The sequence below is a fragment of the Balaenoptera ricei genome, chromosome 2 (genome assembly GCF_028023285.1).
Source record: "Balaenoptera ricei isolate mBalRic1 chromosome 2, mBalRic1.hap2, whole genome shotgun sequence".
Classification (NCBI taxonomy): Eukaryota; Metazoa; Chordata; class Mammalia; order Artiodactyla; family Balaenopteridae; genus Balaenoptera; species Balaenoptera ricei.
In genome coordinates this window covers 56,196,191-56,212,321 of record NC_082640.1, presented here as the reverse complement: position 1 = coordinate 56,212,321, position 16,131 = coordinate 56,196,191, and the positions used below count along the sequence as shown (strand labels likewise).

At 55.0% G+C, this 16,131-nt stretch overlaps 6 non-coding genes across 6 annotated transcripts; all 6 read left to right on the top strand.

Annotated features, from left to right (window-relative positions):
• The first annotated feature begins 456 nt into the window (after positions 1–456).
• LOC132361875 (small nucleolar RNA SNORD116) lies at positions 457–549 on the top strand. Its single transcript, XR_009502140.1, has one exon. It is a non-coding gene; the product is annotated as a small nucleolar RNA SNORD116 (small nucleolar RNA).
• Positions 550–3,236: 2,687 nt separating this feature from the next.
• Positions 3,237–3,329, top strand: LOC132361032 (small nucleolar RNA SNORD116). Its single transcript, XR_009501347.1, has one exon. It is a non-coding gene; the product is annotated as a small nucleolar RNA SNORD116 (small nucleolar RNA).
• A 2,667-nt stretch (positions 3,330–5,996) lies between these two features.
• On the top strand, positions 5,997–6,089 carry LOC132361824 (small nucleolar RNA SNORD116). The gene has a single exon (XR_009502091.1). It is a non-coding gene; the product is annotated as a small nucleolar RNA SNORD116 (small nucleolar RNA).
• Positions 6,090–8,776: 2,687 nt separating this feature from the next.
• LOC132361153 (small nucleolar RNA SNORD116) lies at positions 8,777–8,869 on the top strand. The gene has a single exon (XR_009501464.1). It is a non-coding gene; the product is annotated as a small nucleolar RNA SNORD116 (small nucleolar RNA).
• A 2,666-nt stretch (positions 8,870–11,535) lies between these two features.
• LOC132361823 (small nucleolar RNA SNORD116) lies at positions 11,536–11,628 on the top strand. The gene has a single exon (XR_009502090.1). It is a non-coding gene; the product is annotated as a small nucleolar RNA SNORD116 (small nucleolar RNA).
• Positions 11,629–14,309: 2,681 nt separating this feature from the next.
• LOC132361152 (small nucleolar RNA SNORD116) lies at positions 14,310–14,402 on the top strand. Its single transcript, XR_009501463.1, has one exon. It is a non-coding gene; the product is annotated as a small nucleolar RNA SNORD116 (small nucleolar RNA).
• Positions 14,403–16,131: the final 1,729 nt, after the last annotated feature.

Here is a 16,131-nt window from a genome sequence, read left to right as displayed (position 1 = left end):
GAAGCAGGTTCCAGGCTCACGCCCAGGTTAAGTGTTCCCAAAAATCATGTTCTCTGAGGACCCTTGTGCAATTCAGAAACCTGCCTGATTTCTGTCCACTTCTCAGGTGCAGTTGCAGAGTAAGGCTGGCTGTCGGCAAAGAGAAGAAGACCTTCGCGTTGTCTGATGACTGGATGTGCTAAGGAGAACTGGACAAAGTGGGGCGGGTGCACGTTGCCGAGCAAGGCTGTGGATAGCTCAGGACGGTAGGCATTCACCCATACTAAGATGTGCCATTGGATATTAGGATTTCCACAGATGGGCCCAATGGTTGCAAGAGTGGATTGATTGTTGGTCTTGCTGAGTGGCCTGAGGACTGTGGATTCCCCAGGCAGTTGGAGTACTTCCAGGTCATGGCTCCTCTGCAGAGACACACGGCCTTCCCTTTTGTGTTCTGCAGCCTCCCAGCATGTGCTTGGATCGATGATGACACGCTTGTATGCATTCCTTGGAAAATCTGAACAAAATGAGTGAGAACGCTCTACCGTCTCCTCATCGAAAGTGAGGTCCAGCACGTTTCCTGTCTCGGGAGTATGGGACAGTTAGGAGTGAGGGCCAACGTCCCCTGCTGACATGCATGCAAACCCCACTAAGGGCTCCAGCATTGGAGGGGCTCCTGTCTGAGGGTCGACCATGTCTGCCCATAAGCTGGGTCATCTATGAATCCCCGGTCCCTGCTAAAAGGCCGTTGAGGGAATGCAAGAGGGCAGGCTTTCCTGCTAGTCTTCAGGGTCGGAGTGTGTTCTGGTATAGACCCAGTAAGCTTGCAGCTTGGAGAGGTGATTTTTGGACAGGATCACACTTTGTGCATGCCGCTTCCGAGGTTGATTATGGAAGCCAACATGAGCAAGCTTCCCTGGTTGGAGCCTGGAGCCTCAGGCCAGGCCTGTGGCCCTCTCTGTTGTTGTGTTTCGTGCAGTGAGGTTCTTGACTGCCCCGCGTGGCTGGAGCAGTGGGCGGGCGTGGGCTGGAGTTGGGCGATGGCGGAAGGGGGCTGATGGTTTAGGCCTCAGTGCTGCCCCTGTCAGCTCCTCTGCTGAAGTTGCCGGCACACTGTTGGCGCTAAGTGGATCTTCGTGGAGTGGGGTGTGGATCGAGTGAAGCATTTCAGCCTGGGTGGTGGCTGCTGGCCTGGAGAGAAAGGTAAGGTATCATGAGGAAAGGTCCTGTGTGATGTCGTGGGATGGGTTGTCTTCATTGGGTTGCAGGCGCTGGCCTCGGCTTCCCAAGAATGTGTCTTGTTCGTGATGGGCTGGCATAAGCTGCCTATGGAGCGGATGGCTTTGGCAGTTCAAGTGGGTGAGTTGAGGTAGGTAAGCTGTGTAGAGTTGCGATCCCGTTGCCCGAGGAATGACACCCAAAGGGTGTCTTGCGGGAAGTAGAGAAGATCGACATGGTGAGGCGTCTGTGCCGGCCTCCTTGCAGGTAGTTGAGTTATGCGAACATCCCCTTTGGCCGCTTTGTTCCCTTGTTTGGCAATGTGTAAAGCGAAAGTGTTTCTCCCTTGGGGGAATGACGCGACCGGCCGGTGTAGCACGCAGGCCTTTCGGACAGCCAGAGGTTTATCTGGAGCAGTCCATTGGTGGGGCAGAGATGGGGGCCCCATTGCCATGCCTGCTGTGCTGCCGTGGCCAGCCACTGTTCCCTTTCAGGCTTCCAAGTTCCCTCGCATGGCAGAGGTCTTCCTTTGAAAGTCTGTCTGTGGTCCTCGGGGACCATGCCTTTGATCACTGTGAGTTACTCGGTAGTGTCACTGTGGCAGTGGAGAATTTCCAGGATGCATGGTGTGGGATCAGCATCAATGAAGGAGACAGGCTTGCGGTCTGTCTTCCCTGGTGTTCAGTGTTCCCGTGTTCTGAAGATGTTTGTGGTTTCCAGTAGGGTCGTGTCGCCCTGTGGGCTGGAGGAGGGCATGTAGGACGAGGCTTTCAAGGGTTTGAGCGTTTCCTTAGGGGTCAGGGCCGTGAACATTCAAGATGGGAGCTGCCTGAGACGTGGCTGGGAATGTGGACTAGTTTCCGCCGTGGGGATCCGACATGGGTCATGGTGGCTGAAGCCCACCACTTCCTGTGGTGGGCATTCCCACGGGTCAATGGAAAGTGATTAGGCCTAGTTGGCGAGAAGTGGCACGTGGGCCCACGTTCGTTAGCCCCTTGAGTGTTTTCAGACTGCATCTTGGCAGCAGACAGCTGCCGGTCGGAGTCGGCCCGACCATGGGAGTTCCCTTGCTTCCGGAAGTGCTGCGAGTGACCCCAAATGCCCATCAGATATACTGGTAGCTGACAGAGTCTCGAGGTGCATGTCGATGTCACAGCCAAGGCCCGGAGGCAGGTCTCGTCGAGGCTTTGTGTTTTGGTCAGAAGGCGTGGCTGTAGGAGAGCGGGAGTCCGTGGACTATTTCAACAGCCCCTGGGGGTCAAAGTGTGTCTGCGGCCTCTTAAAGCTGACAGGATTCTTTCTCCTTTCAGTTAGGGGTCTCACCAGGGTGCTGTGTATAAACTCTTTCTTTTATTGTTGGACTCCTCTTCACAGGGCCATAGGGACACACAGAGACCAAGACGCGTATGCAGCGGCACACAGAGGAACCCACAAGCACGTCCGCATGCGCAGTCACAGTCACACACGCCCACACGCGTGAACACACACATACAGCCTCTCAGACACCGGCCAACATATGTGCGTAACTTCCTGCAGTCGTACTATCAGACATGCAGTCAATTCTCGGTAAGGGTTAGAGGTCCTTGGGAAGCAGTTTCAGAGCTCAAGGCCAGGTAAATGTTTTTATGGATCATGTCCTGTGAGGACACCGGTCCACTTATGAAGCCTCGGTGATTTCTGTCCACTTCTCAGGTGCAGTTGCTGGGAAAGGCTGGCCGTCGACACAAACAAGACCTTCGTGTGCTCTGATGACTGGAGGTGCTAAGAAGAAGTGGAAAAAGTGAGGCGGGCCCATGTCCCTGAGTGTGTTCGTGGATAACTCAGGATGGTAGGTATTAAAGCACCCCAAGATGTGCCATTAGATATTAGGTTTTCCTCAGACAGGCCCAATGGTTGCAAGAGTGGATTGATTGTTCCCCTTGCTGAGTGGCCTGAGGGCTGTGGATTCTCCAGGCTTTTGGGGTAGCCCAGGCTCATGGCTCCTGTACAGAGTCCCACGCAGACTCCGGTTGTGTTCTGCAGCGTCCCAGCATGTGCTTGGATTGATGATGACACGCTTGCATGCATTCCTTGGAAAATCTGAACCAAATGAGTGAGAACACTCTACCGTCTCGTCATCGAAACTGAGGTTCAGCACGTTTCCTCTCTCAGGGGGAGAGGACAGTTAGGAATGAGGGCCAGCGTCCCCCGCCGACATGCATGCAAACACCACCAAGGACTCCAGTATTGGAGGGGCTCCTTTCTGAGGGTTGACCGTGTCTGCACATAAGCTGTGTTATCTGTGAAACCCGGGTCCCTGCTGAATGGCTGTTGAGGGAATGCGAGGGGGCAGGTTCTCCTGCTGGTCTTAAGAGTCAGAGTGTGTGCTGGTCTAGGCCCAGTTAGCTTGCAGTTGGGAGGTGAGTTTTGGCCAGGATCACGCTTCGTGCATGCCGTTTTGGGGGTTGATTCTGGAAGCCAAAATGAGCAAGCGTCCCTGGTTGGTGCCTGGAACCTCAGGCCAGGCCTGTGGCCCTCCCTGTTCTTGCGTTTTTCACGGTGAGCTTCTTGAGTGCCTAGTGAGGCTGGAGCAATTGGCGGGGGTGAGCTCGGTTGGGCATCGGCGGAAAGGGGCTGATGGATTAGGCCTCGCTGCTGCCCTTGTTTGCTTCTCTACTTTAACTCCCGGCACAGTGTTGATGCCAAGTGGGTCATCGTGGAGTGGGGAGAGGAATGAGTGCTGAATTTAAACCTGCGTGGATCACTGATGGCCCGTACAGGAAGGGAAGGGAAGATGAGGACATGTCCTTTGTGATGTCGTGGAATAGGCTATCATAACTGGGTTGCAGGTGCTGGCCTCGGCTTCCCAAGGATGTGTCATGTTCGTGATGGGCTGGCATCAGCTGCCTATGGAGGGGATGGCTTTGGCAGTTCAAGTGGATGAGGTGAGGTAGGTAACCTGTGTAGAGTTGGAATCCCATTGCCAGAGGAAAGACACCCAAAGGGTGTCTTGCGAGACGTAAAGAAGATTGACATGGTGACGCGTCTCTGCTGGCCTCCTTGGAGGATGTTTAGTTATGCGAACATCCCCTTTGGCTGCTTTGTTCCCTTGTTTGGGAATGTGCAAAGCGAAAGTGCTTCTCCCGGGGGGGCATGACTCGGCTTGCGAACAGCCAGAGGTTTACCTGGAGCAGTCCGTTGGGGGGACAGAGGTGGGGGCACTGTTGCGACGCCAGGCGCACTGTTGTGGACAGCCACTGTGCCCTTTCAAGTTTCCAGGTCCCCTCGTGTGGCAAAGGTTTTCCGTTGAAAGTCTGTCTGTGGTCCTCGGGGACAGTGCCTTTGATCACAGTGAGTGCCTCGGTAGTGTCGCCGTGGCAGTGGAGAATTGCCAGGATGCATGGGGTGGGGTGGGCATCATCAAAGCAGACAGGCTTGCAGTGTGTCTTCCCTGCTGTTCAGTGTCTCCGTGTTCACATGATGTCTGTGGCTTCAAGTAGAGTCGAGTCGCCCTGCAGGCAGGAGGAGGGCACTTAGGACGAGGCTGTGTAGCGTTTGAGCGTTTCCTCAGTGGTCAGGGCCGCAAAGCCTACCAGTTGGAAGCTTGCCTATACGTGGCCGGGAAGGTGGCCTAATTTCCGCTGTGGGGTTCCAACCTGTGTCATGGTTGCTGAAGCCCAACACTTCCCATTGAGGGCATTCCCACGGGGTCATGGGAAGTGATTTGGTCTAGTTGGCGAGACGAGGCACTTGGGCCGAAGTCCGTTAACCCCTTGAGAAGTGCCAGGCTGCATCTTGCCTGTCGGCAACTGCAGGTCGGTGTCAGCCTGCCCATGGGAGGTTACCTTGCTTCCGGGAGCACTGGGAGTGACCCCAAGGGCACATCAGATGTGGTGGTAGGTGGCAGGATCTCCAGGTCCACATAGGTGTGACACCCACGGCCGGGAGGGAGGTCTCGTCCAGTCTTTGTGCTTTGGTCAGAAGGCGTGGCTGTGGGAGAGCAGGAGTCTGTGGCCTATTTTGACAGCCTGGGGTTCAAAGTTCGCATGCGGCCTCATGAAGCTGACAGGGGTCTTTCTCCTTTCAGTTGGGGGTCCAACCAGGGTGCTGTGTATAAACTATGACGTTTACTGTTAGAAGCGTCTGCAGAGGGCCACAGGGACACCCAGAGACCAAGACGCGTATTTAGCGGCACCCACAGGTATCCACAAACGCATCCTCGTGCACAGTCACAGTCACACACGCCCACACGTGTGAATACACACATACAGCGTCTCACACACCGAGCAATGTACGTGCGTAACTTCCTTCAGTCGTGCTGTGAGACACACAATCAGTTTTCGGTAAGGGACAGTGGTACTTGGGAAGCAGGTTCCAGGCTCACGCCCAGGTTAAGTGTTCTCAAAAATCATGTTCTCTGAGGACCCTTGTGCAATTCAGAAACCTGCCTGATTTCTGTCCACTTCTCAGGTGCAGTTGCAGAGTAAGGCTGGCTGTCGGCAAAGAGAAGAAGACCTTCGCGTTGTCTGATGACTGGATATGCTAAGGAGAACTGGACAAAGTGGGGTGGGTGCACGTTGCCGAGCAAGGCTGTGGATAGCTCAGGACGGTAGGCATTCACCCATACTAAGATGTGCCATTGGATATTAGGATTTCCACAGATGGGCCCAATGGTTGCAAGAGTGGATTGATTGTTGGTCTTGCTGAGTGGCCTGAGGACTGTGGATTCCCCAGGCAGTTGGAGTACTTCCAGGTCATGGCTCCTCTGCAGAGACCCACGGCCTTCCCTTTTGTGTTCTGCAGCCTCCCAGCATGTGCTTGGATCGATGATGACACCCTTGTATGCATTCCTTGGAAAATCTGAACAAAATGAGTGAGAACGCTCTACCGTCTCCTCATCGAAAGTGAGGTCCAGCACGTTTCCTGTCTCGGGAGTATGGGACAGTTAGGAGTGAGGGCCAACGTCCCCTGCTGACAGGCATGCAAACCCCACTAAGGGCTCCAGCATTGGAGGGGCTCCTGTCTGAGGGTCGACCATGTCTGCCCATAAGCTGGGTCATCTATGAATCCCCGGTCCCTGCTAAAAGGCCGTTGAGGGAATGCAAGAGGGCAGGCTTTCCTGCTAGTCTTCAGGGTCGGAGTGTGTTCTGGTAGAGACCCAGTAAGCTTGCAGCTTGGAGAGGTGATTTTTGGACAGGATCACACTTTGTGCATGCCGCTTCCGAGGTTGATTATGGAAGCCAACATGAGCAAGCTTCCCTGGTTGGAGCCTGGAGCCTCAGGCCAGGCCTGTGGCCCTCTCTGTTGTTGTGTTTCGTGCAGTGAGGTTCTTGACTGCCCCGCGTGGCTGGAGCCGTGGGAGGGCATGGGCTGGAGTTGGGCGATGGCGGAAGGGGGCTGATGGTTTAGGCCTCAGTGCTGCCCCTGTCAGCTCCTCTGCTGAAGTTGCCGGCACACTGTTGGCGCTAAGTGGATCTTCGTGGAGTGGGGTGTGGATCGAGTGAAGCATTTCAGCCTGGGTGGTGGCTGCTGGCCTGGAGAGAAAGGTAAGGTATCATGAGGAAAGGTCCTGTGTGATGTCGTGGGATGGGTTGTCATCATTGGGTTGCAGGCGCTGGCCTCGGCTTCCCAAGAATGTGTCTTGTTCGTGATGGGCTGGCATAAGCTGCCTATGGAGCGGATGGCTTTGGCAGTTCAAGTGGGTGAGTTGAGGTAGGTAAGCTGTGTAGAGTTGCGATCCCGTTGCCCGAGGAATGACACCCAAAGGGTGTCTTGCGGGAAGTAGAGAAGATCGACATGGTGAGGCGTCTGTGCCGGCCTCCTTGCAGGTAGTTGAGTTATGCGAACATCCCCTTTGGCCGCTTTGTTCCCTTGTTTGGCAATGTGTAAAGCGAAAGTGTTTCTCCCGTGGGGGAATGACGCGACCGGCCGGTGTAGCACGCAGGCCTTTCGAACAGCCAGAGGTTTATCTGGAGCAGTCCATTGGTGGGGCAGAGATGGGGGCCCCATTGCCATGCCTGCTGTGCTGCCGTGGCCAGCCACTGTTCCCTTTCAGGCTTCCAAGTTCCCTCGCATGGCAGAGGTCTTCCTTTGAAAGTCTGTCTGTGGTCCTCGGGGACCATGCCTTTGATCACTGTGAGTTACTCGGTAGTGTCACTGTGGCAGTGGAGAATTTCCAGGATGCATGGTGTGGGATCAGCATCAACCAAGGAGACAGGCTTGCGGTCTGTCTTCCCTGGTGTTCAGTGTTCCCGTGTTCTGAAGATGTTTGTGGTTTCCAGTAGGGTCGTGTCGCCCTGTGGGCTGGAGGAGGGCATGTAGGACGAGGCTATCAAGGGTTTGAGCGTTTCCTTAGGGGTCAGGGCCGTGAACATTCAAGATGGGAGCTGCCTGAGACGTGGCTGGGAATGTGGACTAGTTTCCGCCGTGGGGATCCGACATGGGTCATGGTGGCTGAAGCCCACCACTTCCTGTGGTGGGCATTCCCACGGGTCAATGGAAAGTGATTAGGCCTAGTTGGCGAGAAGTGGCACGTGGGCCCACGTTCGTTAGCCCCTTGAGTGTTTTCAGACTGCATCTTGGCAGCAGACAGCTGCCGGTCGGTGTCGGCCCGACCATGGGAGTTCCCTTGCTTCCGGAAGTGCTGCGAGTGACCCCAAATGCCCATCAGATATACTGGTAGCTGACAGAGTCTCGAGGTGCATGTCGATGTCACAGCCAAGGCCCGGAGGCAGGTCTCGTCGAGGCTTTGTGTTTTGGTCAGAAGGCGTGGCTGTAGGAGAGCGGGAGTCCGTGGACTATTTCAACAGCCCCTGGGGGTCAAAGTGTGTCTGCGGCCTCTTAAAGCTGACAGGATTCTTTCTCCTTTCAGTTAGGGGTCTCACCAGGGTGCTGTGTATAAACTCTTTCTTTTATTGTTGGACTCCTCTTCACAGGGCCATAGGGACACACAGAGACCAAGACGCGTATGCAGCGGCACACAGAGGAACCCACAAGCACGTCCGCATGCGCAGTCACAGTCACACACGCCCACACGCGTGAACACACACATACAGCCTCTCAGACACCGGCCAACATATGTGCGTAACTTCCTGCAGTCGTACTATCAGACATGCAGTCAATTCTCGGTAAGGGTTAGAGGTCCTTGGGAAGCAGTTTCAGAGCTCAAGGCCAGGTAAATGTTTTTATGGATCATGTCCTGTGAGGACACCGGTCCACTTATGAAGCCTCGGTGATTTCTGTCCACTTCTCAGGTGCAGTTGCTGGGAAAGGCTGGCCGTCGACACAAACAAGACCTTCGTGTGCTCTGATGACTGGAGGTGCTAAGAAGAAGTGGAAAAAGTGAGGCGGGCCCATGTCCCTGAGTGTGTTCGTGGATAACTCAGGATGGTAGGTATTAAAGCACCCCAAGATGTGCCATTAGATATTAGGTTTTCCTCAGACAGGCCCAATGGTTGCAAGAGTGGATTGATTGTTCCCCTTGCTGAGTGGCCTGAGGGCTGTGGATTCTCCAGGCTTTTGGGGTAGCCCAGGCTCATGGCTCCTGTACAGAGTCCCGCGCAGACTCCGGTTGTGTTCTGCAGCGTCCCAGCATGTGCTTGGATTGATGATGACACCCTTGCATGCATTCCTTGGAAAATCTGGACCAAATGAGTGAGAACACTCTACCGTCTCGTCATCAAAATTGAGGTTCAGCACGTTTCCTCTCTCAGGGGGAGAGGACAGTTAGGAATGAGGGCCAGCGTCCCCCGCCGACATGCATGCAAACACCACCAAGGACTCCAGTATTGGAGGGGCTCCTTTCTGAGGGTTGACCGTGTCTGCACATAAGCTGTGTTATCTGTGAAACCCGGGTCCCTGCTGAATGGCTGTTGAGGGAATGTGAGGGGGCAGGTTCTCCTGCTGGTCTTAAGAGTCAGAGTGTGTGCTGGTCTAGGCCCAGTTAGCTTGCAGTTGGGAGGTGAGTTTTGGCCAGGATCACGCTTCGTGCATGCCATTTTGGGGGTTGATTCTGGAAGCCAAAATGAGCAAGCGTCCCTGGTTGGTGCCTGGAACCTCAGGCCAGGCCTGTGGCCCTCCCTGTTCTTGCGTTTTTCACGGTGAGCTTCTTGAGTGCCTAGTGAGGCTGGAGCAATGGGCGGGGGTGAGCTCGGTTGGGCATCGGCGGAAAGGGGCTGATGGATTAGGCCTCGCTGCTGCCCTTGTTTGCTTCTCTACTTTAACTCCCGGCACAGTGTTGATGCCAAGTGGGTCATCGTGGAGTGGGGAGAGGAATGAGTGCTGAATTTAAACCTGCGTGGATCACTGATGGCCCGTACAGGAAGGGAAGGGAAGATGAGGACATGTCCTTTGTGATGTCGTGGAATAGGCTATCATAACTGGGTTGCAGGTGCTGGCCTCGGCTTCCCAAGGATGTGTCATGTTCGTGATGGGCTGGCATCAGCTGCCTATGGAGGGGATGGCTTTGGCAGTTCAAGTGGATGAGGTGAGGTAGGTAACCTGTGTAGAGTTGGAATCCCATTGCCAGAGGAAAGACACCCAAAGGGTGTCTTGCGAGACGTAAAGAAGATTGACATGGTGACGCGTCTCTGCTGGCCTCCTTGGAGGATGTTTAGTTATGCGAACATCCCCTTTGGCCTAATCGTTCCGTTGTTTGGGAATGTGCAAAGCGAAAGTGCTTCTCCCGGGGGGTATGACTCGGCTTGCGAACAGCCAGAGGTTTACCTGGAGCAGTCCGTTGTGGGGACAGAGGTGGGGGCACTGTTGCGACGCCAGGCGCACTGTCGTGGACAGCCACTGTGCCCTTTCAAGTTTCCAGGTCCCCTCGTGTGGCAAAGGTTTTCCGTTGAAAGTCTGTCTGTGGTCGTCGGGGACAGTGCCTTTGATCACTGTGAGTGCCTCGGTAGTGTCGCCGTGGCAGTGGAGAATTGCCAGGATGCATGGGGTGGGGTGGGCGTCATCAAAGCAGACAGGCTTGCGGTGTGTCTTCCCTGCTGTTCAGTGTCTCCGTGTTCACATGATGTCTGTGGCTTCAAGTAGAGTCGAGTCGCCCTGCAGGCAGGAGGAGGGCACTTAGGACGAGGCTGTGTAGCGTTTGAGCGTTTTCTCAGTGGTCAGGGCCGCAAAGCCTACCAGTTGGAAGCTTGCCTATACGTGGCCGGGAAGGTGGCCTAATTTCCGCTGTGGGGTTCCAACCTGTGTCATGGTTGCTGAAGCCCAACACTTCCCATTGAGGGCATTCCCACGGGGTCATGGGAAGTGATTTGGTCTAGTTGGCGAGACGAGGCACTTGGGCCAAAGTCCGTTAACCCCTTGAGAAGTGCCGGGCTGCATCTTGCCTGTCGGCAACTGCAGGTCGGTGTCAGCCTGCCCATGGGAGGTTACCTTGCTTCCGGGAGCACTGGGAGTGACCCCAAGGGCACATCAGATGTGGTGGTAGGTGTCAGGATCTCCAGGTCCACATAGGTGTGACACCCACGGCCGGGAGGGAGGTCTCGTCCAGTCTTTGTGCTTTGGTCAGAAGGCGTGGCTGTGGGAGAGCGGGAGTCTGTGGCCTATTTTGACAGCCTGGGGTTCAAAGTTCGCATGCGGCCTCATGAAGCTGACAGGGGTCTTTCTCCTTTCACTTGGGGGTCCAACCAGGGTGCTGTGTATAAACTATGACGTTTACTGTTAGAAGCGTCTGCAGAGGGCCACAGGGACACCCAGAGACCAAGACGCGTATTTAGCGGCACCCACAGGTATCCACAAACGCATCCTCGTGCACAGTCACAGTCACACACGCCCACACGTGTGAATACACACATACAGCGTCTCACACACCGAGCAATGTACGTGCGTAACTTCCTTCAGTCGTGCTGTGAGACACACAGTCAGTTTTTGGTAAGGGATAGTGGTACTTGGGAAGCAGGTTCCAGGCTCACGCCCAGATTAAGTGTTTCCAAAAATCATGTTCTCTGAGGACCCTTGTGCAACTCAGAAACCTGCCTGATTTCTGTCCACTTCTCAGGTGCAGTTGCAGAGTAAGGCTGGCTGTCGGCAAAGAGAAGAAGACCTTCGTGTTGTCTGATGACTGGATATGCTAAGGAGAACTGGACAAAGTGGGGTGGGTGCACGTTGCCGAGCAAGGCTGTGGATAGCTCAGGACGGTAGGCATTCACCCATACTAAGATGTGCCATTGGATATTAGGATTTCCACAGATGGGCCCAATGGTTGCAAGAGTGGATTGATTGTTGGTCTTGCTGAGTGGCCTGAGGACTGTGGATTCCCCAGGCAGTTGGAGTACTTCCAGGTCATGGCTCCTCTGCAGAGACCCACGGCCTTCCCTTTTGTGTTCTGCAGCCTCCCAGCATGTGCTTGGATCGATGATGACACCCTTGTATGCATTCCTTGGAAAATCTGAACAAAATGAGTGAGAACGCTCTACCGTCTCCTCATCGAAAGTGAGGTCCAGCACGTTTCCTGTCTCGGGAGTATGGGACAGTTAGGAGTGAGGGCCAACGTCCCCTGCTGACAGGCATGCAAACCCCACTAAGGGCTCCAGCATTGGAGGGGCTCCTGTCTGAGGGTCGACCATGTCTGCCCATAAGCTGGGTCATCTATGAATCCCCGGTCCCTGCTAAAAGGCCGTTGAGGGAATGCAAGAGGGCAGGCTTTCCTGCTAGTCTTCAGGGTCGGAGTGTGTTCTGGTAGAGACCCAGTAAGCTTGCAGCTTGGAGAGGTGATTTTTGGACAGGATCACACTTTGTGCATGCCGCTTCCGAGGTTGATTATGGAAGCCAACATGAGCAAGCTTCCCTGGTTGGAGCCTGGAGCCTCAGGCCAGGCCTGTGGCCCTCTCTGTTGTTGTGTTTCGTGCAGTGAGGTTCTTGACTGCCCCTTGTGGCTGGAGCAGTGGGCGGGCGTGGGCTGGAGTTGGGCGATGGCGGAAGGGGGCTGATGGTTTAGGCCTCAGTGCTGCCCCTGTCAGCTCCTCTGCTGAAGTTGCCGGTACACTGTTGGCGCTAAGTGGATCTTCGTGGAGTGGGGTGTGGATCGAGTGAAGCATTTCAGCCTGGGTGGTGTCTGCTGGCCTGGAGAGAAAGGTAAGGTATCATGAGGAAAGGTCCTGTGTGATGTCGTGGGATGGGTTGTCATCATTGGGTTGCAGGCGCTGGCCTCGGCTTCCCAAGAATGTGTCTTGTTCGTGATGGGCTGGCATAAGCTGCCTATGGAGCGGATGGCTTTGGCAGTTCAAGTGAGTGAGTTGAGGAAGGTAAGCTGTGTAGAGTTGCGATCCCGTTGCCCGAGGAATGACACCCAAAGGGTGTCTTGCGGGAAGTAGAGAAGATCGACATGGTGAGGCGTCTGTGCCGGCCTCCTTGCAGGTAGTTGAGTTATGCGAACATCCCCTTTGGCCGCTTTGTTCCCTTGTTTGGCAATGTGTAAAGCGAAAGTGTTTCTCCCGTGGGGGAATGACGCGACCGGCCGGTGTAGCACGCAGGCCTTTCGAACAGCCAGAGGTTTATCTGGAGCAGTCCATTGGTGGGGCAGAGATGGGGGCCCCATTGCCATGCCTGCTGTGCTGCCGTGGCCAGCCACTGTTCCCTTTCAGGCTTCCAAGTTCCCTCGCATGGCAGAGGTCTTCCTTTGAAAGTCTGTCTGTGGTCCTCGGGGACCATGCCTTTGATCACTGTGAGTTACTCGGTAGTGTCACTGTGGCAGTGGAGAATTTCCAGGATGCATGGTGTGGGATCAGCATCAACCAAGGAGACAGGCTTGCGGTCTGTCTTCCCTGGTGTTCAGTGTTCCCGTGTTCTGAAGATGTTTGTGGTTTCCAGTAGGGTCGTGTCGCCCTGTGGGCTGGAGGAGGGCATGTAGGACGAGGCTTTCAAGGGTTTGAGCGTTTCCTTAGGGGTCAGGGCCGTGAACATTCAAGATGGGAGCTGCCTGAGACGTGGCTGGGAATGTGGACTAGTTTCCGCCGTGGGGATCCGACATGGGTCATGGTGGCTGAAGCCCACCACTTCCTGTGGTGGGCATTCCCACGGGTCAATGGAAAGTGATTAGGCCTAGTTGGCGAGAAGTGGCACGTGGGCCCACGTTCGTTAGCCCCTTGAGTGTTTTCAGACTGCATCTTGGCAGCAGACAGCTGCCGGTCGGTGTCGGCCCGACCATGGGAGTTCCCTTGCTTCCGGAAGTGCTGCGAGTGACCCCAAATGCCCATCAGATATACTGGTAGCTGACAGAGTCTCGAGGTGCATGTCGATGTCACAGCCAAGGCCCGGAGGCAGGTCTCGTCGAGGCTTTGTGTTTTGGTCAGAAGGCGTGGCTGTAGGAGAGCGGGAGTCCGTGGACTATTTCAACAGCCCCTGGGGGTCAAAGTGTGTCTGCGGCCTCTTAAAGCTGACAGGATTCTTTCTCCTTTCAGTTAGGGGTCTCACCAGGGTGCTGTGTATAAACTCTTTCTTTTATTGTTGGACTCCTCTTCACAGGGCCATAGGGACACACAGAGACCAAGACGCGTATGCAGCGGCACACAGAGGAACCCACAAGCACGTCCGCATGCGCAGTCACACACGCCCACACGCGTGAACACACACATACAGCCTCTCAGACACCGGCCAACATATGTGCGTAACTTCCTGCAGTCGTACTATCAGACATGCAGTCAATTCTCGGTAAGGGTTAGAGGTCCTTGGGAAGCAGTTTCAGAGCTCAAGGCCAGGTAAATGTTTTTATGGATCATGTCCTGTGAGGACACCGGTCCACTTATGAAGCCTCGGTGATTTCTGTCCACTTCTCAGGTGCAGTTGCTGGGAAAGGCTGGCCGTCGACACAAACAAGACCTTCGTGTGCTCTGATGACTGGAGGTGCTAAGAAGAAGTGGAAAAAGTGAGGCGGGCCCATGTCCCTGAGTGTGTTCGTGGATAACTCAGGATGGTAGGTATTAAAGCACCCCAAGATGTGCCATTAGATATTAGGTTTTCCTCAGACAGGCCCAATGGTTGCAAGAGTGGATTGATTGTTCCCCTTGCTGAGTGGCCTGAGGGCTGTGGATTCTCCAGGCTTTTGGGGTAGCCCAGGCTCATGGCTCCTGTACAGAGTCCCGCGCAGACTCCGGTTGTGTTCTGCAGCGTCCCAGCATGTGCTTGGATTGATGATGACACCCTTGCATGCATTCCTTGGAAAATCTGGACCAAATGAGTGAGAACACTCTACCGTCTCGTCATCAAAATTGAGGTTCAGCACGTTTCCTCTCTCAGGGGGAGAGGACAGTTAGGAATGAGGGCCAGCGTCCCCCGCCGACATGCATGCAAACACCACCAAGGACTCCAGTATTGGAGGGGCTCCTTTCTGAGGGTTGACCGTGTCTGCACATAAGCTGTGTTATCTGTGAAACCCGGGTCCCTGCTGAATGGCTGTTGAGGGAATGCGAGGGGGCAGGTTCTCCTGCTGGTCTTAAGAGTCAGAGTGTGTGCTGGTCTAGGCCCAGTTAGCTTGCAGTTGGGAGGTGAGTTTTGGCCAGGATCACGCTTCGTGCATGCCATTTTGGGGGTTGATTCTGGAAGCCAAAATGAGCAAGCGTCCCTGGTTGGTGCCTGGAACCTCAGGCCAGGCCTGTGGCCCTCCCTGTTCTTGCGTTTTTCACGGTGAGCTTCTTGAGTGCCTAGTGAGGCTGGAGCAATGGGCGGGGGTGAGCTCGGTTGGGCATCGGCGGAAAGGGGCTGATGGATTAGGCCTCGCTGCTGCCCTTGTTTGCTTCTCTACTTTAACTCCCGGCACAGTGTTGATGCCAAGTGGGTCATCGTGGAGTGGGGAGAGGAATGAGTGCTGAATTTAAACCTGCGTGGATCACTGATGGCCCGTACAGGAAGGGAAGGGAAGATGAGGACATGTCCTTTGTGATGTCGTGGAATAGGCTATCATAACTGGGTTGCAGGTGCTGGCCTCGGCTTCCCAAGGATGTGTCATGTTCGTGATGGGCTGGCATCAGCTGCCTATGGAGGGGATGGCTTTGGCAGTTCAAGTGGATGAGGTGAGGTAGGTAACCTGTGTAGAGTTGGAATCCCATTGCCAGAGGAAAGACACCCAAAGGGTGTCTTGCGAGACGTAAAGAAGATTGACATGGTGACGCGTCTCTGCTGGCCTCCTTGGAGGATGTTTAGTTATGCGAACATCCCCTTTGGCCTAATCGTTCCGTTGTTTGGGAATGTGCAAAGCGAAAGTGCTTCTCCCGGGGGGTATGACTCGGCTTGCGAACAGCCAGAGGTTTACCTGGAGCAGTCCGTTGTGGGGACAGAGGTGGGGGCACTGTTGCGACGCCAGGCGCACTGTCGTGGACAGCCACTGTGCCCTTTCAAGTTTCCAGGTCCCCTCGTGTGGCAAAGGTTTTCCGTTGAAAGTCTGTCTGTGGTCGTCGGGGACAGTGCCTTTGATCACTGTGAGTGCCTCGGTAGTGTCGCCGTGGCAGTGGAGAATTGCCAGGATGCATGGGGTGGGGTGGGCGTCATCAAAGCAGACAGGCTTGCGGTGTGTCTTCCCTGCTGTTCAGTGTCTCCGTGTTCACATGATGTCTGTGGCTTCAAGTAGAGTCGAGTCGCCCTGCAGGCAGGAGGAGGGCACTTAGGACGAGGCTGTGTAGCGTTTGAGCGTTTTCTCAGTGGTCAGGGCCGCAAAGCCTACCAGTTGGAAGCTTGCCTATACGTGGCCGGGAAGGTGGCCTAATTTCCGCTGTGGGGTTCCAACCTGTGTCATGGTTGCTGAAGCCCAACACTTCCCATTGAGGGCATTCCCACGGGGTCATGGGAAGTGATTTGGTCTAGTTGGCGAGACGAGGCACTTGGGCCAAAGTCCGTTAACCCCTTGAGAAGTGCCGGGCTGCATCTTGCCTGTCGGCAACTGCAGGTCGGTGTCAGCCTGCCCATGGGAGGTTACCTTGCTTCCGGGAGCACTGGGAGTGACCCCAAGGGCAC